The following is a 10,268-nucleotide window of genomic DNA, read 5'->3' on the forward strand; positions in this document are numbered from 1 at the left end:
TTCGTTGCTTTACAAGGTTGTAATCCTAAACAGAAAGAAGATATAGTTAAAATTGTTTTCGATTATGATACTCTATTTCAAGAGCCTAAAGGGCTTCCACCCAAGCAAGAGATATAACATAAGATTTATTTGGAGAAAGATGCTCCACTACCTAACATTGGAATGTACAGATTATCAGCTCTAGAGAATGTATAAATAAAGAAGTAGGTATAGGAGTTGCTTGATCAAGGGTTTATTCGACCAAGCACATCATCGTGTGGATCACCTATTGTGTTAGTGCGAAAGAAAGATGGTTGATGGAGAATGTGCATTGATTTTAGAGCATTAAATAAAGTCACAATAAAGAATCACTATCCTCTTCCTCATATTGATGATTTGTTAGATCAATTAAAAGATGCAATTTACTTCTCTAAATTGGACTTGCGAAGCGGCTACCATCAGATCAGAGTTGCAGAAAAGAATGTATGGAAGACTTCTTTCAAAACAAAGCAAGGACTCTATGAATGGATGGTTATGCCTTTTGGCTTAACTAATGCTCCAGCTACATTCATGTGAGTCATGAATGATGTATTTAGACCATTCATTGATGATTTTCTAATAGTATATTTAGATGATATTCTTGTTTTCAGTAGGACATGGGATGAACATGTAAATAATGTAAAGCAGGTTTTAGATGTTTTGAAAAGAGAAACTCTGTATGTAAAACTGTCAAAATGTGAATTTGGTAGGACATCTTTGAATTATTTGGGTTCTATTGTATGGGGTGGTGAATTGAAGATAGATTGCTCTAAGGTCGAAGTGATTGTAAATTGGCCTAAGCCCAATATTGCTACAAAAGTTAGAAGTTTCTTAGGGGAAACAAAATATCGGAGAAAGTTTATTGCTAACTTTTCTTTGATTGTAGCTCCTTTACATGCTTTGACAAGTGTGAAACAGGTGTTTCAGTGGGGAGGAAAACAACAGAAAGCCTTCAATACATTGAAAGAAAGGATCAATACAATGCCAATACTAGCACTGCCAGATCTTCAACATCCATTTGAGATCGAGACAGATGCAAGTGAATATGCCATGGGGGTAGTGTTGATGCAACACAAAAAGCCTATATGCTTTCATTCTGAGACATTCACATCAGCAGTAGTTAACTATCCTACATATGATAAAGAATTCTATGAATTAGTTCAGAGTGTTAAAAAGTGGAAACATTACATAATGGGTAAAGAAACAATCATACACATAGATCATCAACCATTACAATGCTTACACTCACAAACTAAATTGCAACAATCAAGACATTACAGGTGGATGGGGTTTCTACAACAATTTCATCTTGTTATCAGATATAAGAAGGGAATATATAATAAGGTTGCAAATATGTTATCAAGACCAATTATAAATTCATCCACAATACTTAAGCATAATTCAATAATTCAGGAAAGTTACATTGAACAATATACTCAAGACACAATTTTTAAGGATGTATATGCAACTTAATTCATGGTAAAAGGTAGAAGAATTGGATTATTTCATAAAGGACAAACTCTTATATCATTTGGGAAAGTTATGCATTCCACAAACTGAAAGAGTTAATATAATTCGAGAAGCACATACTTCTCTCGTATTAGGTCATTTTGGTGTAAGTAAAACAGTGGCACAATTACAAAGATTCTGCTATTGGCCACGAATGAATGAAACAATTTCTAGATATATTTAAGGATGTACTATGAGTGCTACAAGCAAACCAAGTAATAGAAAATTAGGCTTGTATACTCCACTTCCAATTCCTTCTCATCCTTTGGAAAGTGTTTCCATGGATTTTGTTGGGGGGTTGCCAAAGTATAGAAAGGGTCATGATTATTTGTATGTAGTTGTGGATAGGTTCAGTAAGATGTGTATTTTGACACCATGTAATAAATAGGTCACAGCTGAAGAAACTCACTTTGGGTTCATTTTGGGTTACCCACTTCTATTGTATCTGATCAAGATTCTCGATTTGTCAGGAAATTTTGGTCAAGTCGATGGGAGTTAATGGACACAAAGTTAAAGAAGAGCATGACATTTCATCTGCAAACATATGGTCAGATAGAAGTGGTCAACAAAATAGTGATATAGTTGCTTCGGGGATATTGCAGCAAGCATCCCAAACTTTGGGATGAGCATTTGTGTTATGTGCACCATGCTTACAACCATGCAAAACATTCTTCTACTCAGAGATCTCCTTTTGAGACTTGTTTTGCTTTTATACCAAAGTCTTTGTTGGATTTTGTCATTGGTAAAGACATATCAATTGATGGACACAGTGATGTGGACAAAGAAAATAAGTTCATTGAACAAATCCAAGAAATTCACCAGGCAGTACAGGAACAACTGGAAAGAAGGCAAGCAAGGTATAAGGTGCAACATAACAAGCATCAAGTTAAGCATAGTTTTCAAGTTGTTGATCAAGTATTCTTGTACATTAGCAAAGAAATATAGGAAGGGGAAGGTATGAAGTTTAAAACAATTATATATGTTCCTTTAAAAATACTTTCCAAAACTGGTGAAAATGCTTTCTGCCTAGATATACCAGCTTATATGCAGATCTATTCATCGTAAATGTTGAAAACTTGCGATTGTATGAGCCTTCATTGATTGAATATCCCAAAGAGCAAGGTCAGTTACCTTCCATTGAATATTTTTTGCCCATATATCTCAAAGAGCTACAAGAGGATACTGTTCTTGATAGGAGGATAAGGAATTTGCGACGAGGAAATGTTGAGTATCTTCGAGTGGGACTCAAATGTACAAATCCAAGTAAAGCATGATGGATAGAGATTGGAAAAGTGAGGGAATCATATCCTCACTTTTTCAACAAATAAAACCAACTTTTGGTGGTTCAAAAGCTTCTAGTGGGGAGGAGTGATCCAAAATGGATCTAGTTTTGCGTTGAGATAAAAGTCTTCAAATGCAGTTGAAAGTCGGATCAAGTTGAATTGCTCATCAATACGATTCCAACTGTGCAATCGGTGCATAAATACAAGTCTGGATGAACAATTTAGAGTGAGTCAAAGTTTTTGGGAAAACTAGGGAAAAAGTCAAAATGTCAAAGGTCAACATTCAATGGTCAACTAGGTCAACGCCTACATCAACAAGGACACGTGTCAACCCAGGAATCAGCCATGGGTCCTGGATGATGACAATAGAGGAGGTGACATGGCAGATTCTGATTGGTTGATATGGGCCAATCTGGTGTTGACACGTGGCAGTCCAGATTTTGCCCAATATCACCTATTTCCAAAATTATGGGGATCAAGTAGGATCGAACCCCTGACCTCCTGGAAGACTGAGATTTTGCTGGAGGGGCCGCACTGGATGGGCTATGGTAATTCTTGATAAGGTTGCGGATTGTGTTATATTTATGGTTTTATGGAAGGGTTCATGGAATAAAAGGCTAATGGCCGGGGTCAACCCCTCAATTACCGGTCCTCTTGGTGAGTTATCCCACATGCAACGGAAATTATTAACCTACATACCATATATCATAACAGAACCATATATCAGGAACAACAAGCAGAACTATATCAGGCCGAACCATAGTCTATGTATATCCAATGTAAAATGACAGTAAGGTTGGGTGGTGGATTCGACCCACCGACATCCCGTTTATATAAACGACTTCACACAAGGCCTCTCGCTAGTGTGCCAAGTGAGACAGACTTGTTAACAAGCCGTCACAAACACATTTTAAATTTTGTTGTAGGAACAGTTAGCCCAAAAGGGCACACACATTTGTTGAGGTGGCTTTTCCTCCACAGAGGCTGTTTTATGTAGGAGAAAGGTGGTTTTGCCCAGAAATAGGTGGTTTTGGGCTTTCTAGGGGGCTTGGAAGCCACAAAGGCCAAATATGGTCAAGTTCATACTCGTTTGACTCAAAATTTCGAGCTAGACACGATGGTGAGATAATTTTTCTCATTTGAGTCTCTGCTTTTGAGCTCATGTATGTAAAAGCATTTTGAAGACTAATAAAGTGGTCACACTTGAAGCTAAGGACCCGGAGAGGTAGGCAGGAAGTTTGGTGAACTCCATTATCAAACTGTCATTGTGTTGATACATATGTTTTTGTTTCAATTTGCTTATGTGTTTATGTTATTCACAATCTTCTCGATCCATTGCACTAAGTAACATAAGCAAACTTCACATAAACTCTATAATACCTTTCTCATTAATGGATCAGCCTTCTTAACCTCTTATGATGCCTTAGTCTGAGACTCTGCTTAACAGTCAAATATGAAATCCTTTCAAATGGTTTGACCTCTTTCACAATGTCCCAAGCCTTGCATATATAGCATGTACGGTTAGGGTTGCCAAGTCCTTCATGAGTTCCCTTAGGCAAAAGTAGTGACGTTTCCATGCTTTAGTGCTCTTTCCCATTTGCATACTCCATTAGGAATTAGTAATTCCCCCAAATAGGTCGAGTTATGATGTTTCCCCGCTTTTATGAGTTGACATAGGAGAGAATAGAGGTATATTTTCTCAGTCAATTCGCTCCTTTGACCGATAGAAACTGATGTAGGGTCACTAACGCTATTCCCAAGGTAGTAAGTAGAGTTACCCTAAGCACTAACGCACTTTTAGGCTTGCTGAGACGCTTTATAAAGCAGGTTGATAGTGTCTAGACAACATTAGCTTCACAACTGGGCCTGTGAACTTGGTCAGTCCTCAACCATCATGTCTTTATCCTCTGAGTTGATGAGGAGGTCAATTTCCTGTATAACAAGGAGTCCATGTTTGACATGAAACCCATGAAACAAGAGTGAAATGGAGGACTCCATGACATAGAGAGCCATAAATTGGAAACATATCTTAAATATTGTTGAATGGATAAGTAGCCAGCTAAAATGCTACAAATTAAACTAGCATAAATATTAATGAAAATATATGTATGAGGTAGTGAATTTGGGTATTCATATGTGGATTTAAATGTATGAAATGGATGCCTAAAGGTAACCTTGAGTACTTTTTCTAACGCATAGAGTGGATGGATGGTCGTTGGCATGACTCTTGCTGTATGGGCGCAGATGAAAGTAGATCTTGATATAATTGAAATCCAATTATGTTGTATACTAAAACTATTTTAATATATGCATACCTAAAGTTAACCTTGAGTACCTTTTCTAATTAATAGAATGGATACATGGTCAATGGAATGAGATATGGTCTAAGGATGGACAAGGAAGTAGAGCTTGCTATAATTGAAATATAATTATGTTGTATAGTAACGCTATTTTAAGAATTATACCTTGTTAAGAAGATAATATTCTTGGATATGGAAGGTACAAGAATGTACTTTATAAGTGAAAGAGAATGGCATGTACATGGTAGGTTTTTTAGAAGAAGTGAAAAGTATAGGCATCTCAAGATTTTCATTGGAGCAATAGTAAAATCACTCAAAGCTGAACTGCTTTTTGTTATGTATGTGATAAGGCTATGAGAATTATTTTATTTCCATTTGAAGAATTGATTTGATGGGATATTGATTATCCCTAATAAGAGGCAGAAGCTTAAAATTGTAGAGTTGATGAATTCTTTTGTAGGTGTAAGAGTTGTACATAAATGATCATGATGACCAAAATAATAAGTGTTAGTCAGGATACAGATTAAGTTCATTGATCTTGCTAGATTAAAAAGAGTGAAATATGAGGGCTATGTTTCAAGTAGTCATTTGGATGGAACATAATAATAATTTTTCATGTGAATAAGGATGTGACGGAAAGGTAAGCATATGTGTTTTAGCATGCCAAAGGTAGTTGCATCATTTAAACATTCGTTAAAATAGTGTGTATTCATAGGAGTACAAAGGGGATGGATCCCCTAGATCCTTATAAAAGGAAATTTTGGCTCACAATCACATTAAGAAAAAAATATAAACAATATCCATAAATTCAAGTGAACATATTAATATTTTGATGTTTTCAGTGAACTTGTAAAATTTCCCTTGTTGAGTTGAATGCGGGCCTGCATGAAAAGGCTGTATTATCCCCCTAGATTTCGAGGAAAATTTCATGATGAGGAGAGAAATTATGATTCCAAAAAATGAGTGAACATAGAGTAGTAACAAGAAAGATTCTCGACTTCTCACAAATATCTTTCAAAATAGTTGCATTTAGAGGGGAAAGGTATGTCAAATTATTGTTGATAGTAGTAGTAGTTAGAATATGGTTTCCATAGAGATGGTAGATAAATTTAACCTACATAGTGATAAACGTACCCATGCATACCTAATTGTATGGTTTAAAAAGGGGAATGAAGAGAGTGTTGAAAAAAGGTGTTTGATCAAGATTTCTATAGGAAAGGTTAAGTACAAAGATGAAATATGGTGTGATTTGATTCCAATGGATGCATGCCACATGTTGTTGGGGAGGCCATGGAATTATAATAAAGAATTGATGCATGATGACGAGTAGAATACATTTAAATTTTGGAAGGATGGATCTAAAGGCATCTTACCACCCCTTCAGGATGAAGGGAAACCTCAAAAATATGTTATCTAATTTAGACAACTTGTTAAGTGAAGGTAACAAGATTCTTCTACATGTCAATGATGGAAAGAAAAGAATAAAAAGACATACCAATACCTACTAAAGCTGCAAAGGTACCAAAAGAATATGCTAATGTTATTCCAAATGAGTTACCTAATGGTCCTCCACCAAAGTAGGATATTCAACATCATATTAACCTAATCCGAGTAGCATCTCTAACTAATCAAGGAATATATACAATGAGCCCTACACAACATGTAGAGCTGAAAAAACAAGGGACATTAATATAGCTCATTTGTCTCATAAATATATGTTAATATATTTTGGCTAAAATCATTTACATAATTCTCCTGAAAGAAAAGGGTAAACCTTTTGTTTTTAAGTATTACCATATATCACATGATATATGTTAACTAAAAAATATAAAATCATGTTTTGAGGAAATTTATTTCAGCATTGTTGTGTTATGAAGCATCATGTAAATCATGGGATTCAAGGCTGAAATTCGTGGTGGATCAAACCAACAAGAAAAAAATAAAAAATATATTTTAAAAAATTCATTTATTTAAAATTTACATATAATTAAGATATATATATATATATATATATATATATATATATATATATATATATATATATATATATATGTATGTATGTATATATATATACATACATATATATGTATGTATATATATATATATAGATATATACATATATATATATATATATATATATATATATATATATATATAGATATATACATATATATATATATATATATATATATATATATATATATATATATATATATATATATATATATTATATATATATTTCTAATGGATAAATAAAAACATTTGAACCTCATTATAATAAAAAAATTAACTATAAAGTATAAATAATCTTTGAAAATACTATTTAATTTATTTTTCATTAATAATAAATATTAAATTATTATTTTAAGAATATTTTTTTGTATTATAATAAAATAATATTATAAATAATAAAATTGATTTCAAAATTATTTTTGAAAAGGACCATCTCAACCATTAGGTTTATAATCAATTCACAGTCATAATCATGTAACACAAACAACAAATGCTAACATTGATGGAGGATTCTATGGAACTATTTAGTGTTATGTGAGCTACAAACTTGACTTAAGATTACATTAGTTCAAACTCCCATTGCTTAGGCTAGTATAATAATCATTTTGTATACAATATTGTAAGTATAAATATAATTCTTAAGATGCATTTTCATCATAAGGAGGGACAAACATATTGATATATATGTAGTGAGATTGTGTGTGTGTTTTGGGGGGTGAGATAGAGACACAAAGAAGGAGAGATGGAGGGAAATATAGATATAGATGGTGGGGGGGGGATATGGAAGAATATTTATTGCACTAGATTCATTGATTTCACTGTATGGTGATTTCTAATCCTATTTGATTGCTTCAACAAGATGCATTGATTTTAGTGTAGATGCTTATTTCTAATGATACTTGATTAATTGCACTAAATGCATTGATTTTAATGCAGATGGTGATTTCTAATCCTATTTGATTGCTTGCACTAGATGCATTAATTTCAATGTAGATGTTGATTTCTAATTATATTTGATTGCTTGCACTATATGCATTTTTTTAGTGTAGATGGTGATTTCTAATCTTATTTGATTGCTTGCACTAGATGCATTGATTTTAGTGTCGATTTTGGTTTCTAATCATATTTACTTACTTGCACTAGATGCATTGATTTGAGTGTAGATGCTGATTTCTAATCCTATTTGATTAATTGCATTGATTTCAGTGTAGATGTTGTTTTGTAATCCTATTTGATTGCTTACACTAGATGCATTAATTTCAATATAGATGTTGATTACTAAATATATTTGATTGCTTGCACTTGATGCATTGATTTCAATGTAGATGATTTGTAATCCTATTCGTTTGCTTGCACTAATCGCATTGGTTTTAGTGTAGATGATGATTTATAATCCTATTTTATTGCTTGTACTAGATGCATTGATTTCAGTGTAGATGTTGGTTTCTAATCCTTTTTTATTACTTGCACTAGATGCACTAATTTGAATGTATACATTGATTTGTAATCCTATTTGATTACTTGCATTAGATGCATTGAATTCAATGTAGATGTTGTTTTCTAATTCAACCTATTAATATTCAAGTGCAAGAGAGACAATGTATGATTTTTACTATAACAACTCAAACTAGATATTTAAATGGTTTACAATTTCAATTTTCCTTTTGATATAGTCGATATGGAAATATGACAGAACTAACAAGGGAGACAATAAGAATAGTATAAGAAAATAGTTTGATATTGACCATGATGAAGACTATTTGTAATTGAATTGATTCTTATTATTGACATTTTCTATCATTCAATACTATTACATTGTCACTTTGCATTCAAAATTTTCATAATTAAAGTTATTAACAATATTTATCATCTCAACAAACTGAGGTAACTAAGAAAATTTAAAATTAAAATGACTAGATAAATCTCCAACATCTTTATCCTACTTAAAATTATTAAATTAATTTTAGATGTATTTACATATTATTGATAAAATTAATCATATGTTCAATAGATTTTCCTTGGCCGCACGTAACTGCAACCAGCCTAGATCCATCTTAACTTTGGATCTATCAAGTTCTGAGAGGGATCAAATCTCTCGAGGTGCAAACCTTTCCTCAAGTTTTGCACTCAAAAAATAGTTTTTCACCTCGAGAGATTTGATCCTTGTCAGTGCTTGATAGATCTGTAGTTAATATGGATAATGTTTTGGGGAAATTTAATTCATCATTGTTGTGTTATGAAGTGTCATGTAAATCATGGGTTTCAAGGTTTAAATTCATGGTGAATCAAACAAATAATAAAGTACCAAAAATATATTTCAAACAATTTATATTTTTTCAATTTACATAATTTAGATTTTTTAAAATTATATATTTCTAATGGATAGATCAAAACATCTGAACCGCATTATAATAAACAATTTAAGTGTAAAATGTAAATAATATTTGAAAATACTATTTAATTTAATCTTAATTAATAATAAATATTAAATTATTATCTTCAAAATATTTTTTACTATTATAATAAGACAATATTATAAATAATAAAAGTGATTTCAAAAATGATTATTTAAAAGGACCATCTCAACCATTATGTTTATAATCAATTAACAACCACAATCATGTACTACAAACAACAAATGCTTACATTGATGAAGGATCCATTCAACTATTTAGTGTTACATGAGTGAGAAACTTGACTTAAGATTACACTAGTTCGAACTCACATTGCTTAGGCCAGTGTAAGAATAATTTTGTATAAATTATTGTAAATATAAATATAATTCTGAAGATTCATTTTAATTAAAAGGAAGAAAAGGTTAAAATAAAGTCTTGATTTTTTAAGACTTTTTTATTAAAAAACTAGCCTAGATCCATCTTAACTCTAGATCTCTCCTTAAGTGAAAGGGATCAAATCTCTCGAGGTGCAAACCTCTTTTTTGAGTGAAAAAATTGAGGAAAGGTTTGCACCTTGAGAGATTTGATCCCTCCCGGTGCTTGATAGATCTAAAGTTAAGATGCATCTAGGCTAGTTTCAGTCATGTGCGGCTAAGGAAAATCTATCGAGCATATGATTAATTTTATCAATAATATATAAATACATCTAATATTAATATAATCATTTTAAATATGCTAAATATGTCTAA

Source organism: Pinus tabuliformis, chromosome 3_2 (genome assembly GCF_031772625.1).
Source record: "Pinus tabuliformis cultivar Carrire ecotype Pingquan chromosome 3_2, CPIR1, whole genome shotgun sequence".
NCBI classification, from domain to species: domain Eukaryota; kingdom Viridiplantae; phylum Streptophyta; class Pinopsida; order Pinales; family Pinaceae; genus Pinus; species Pinus tabuliformis.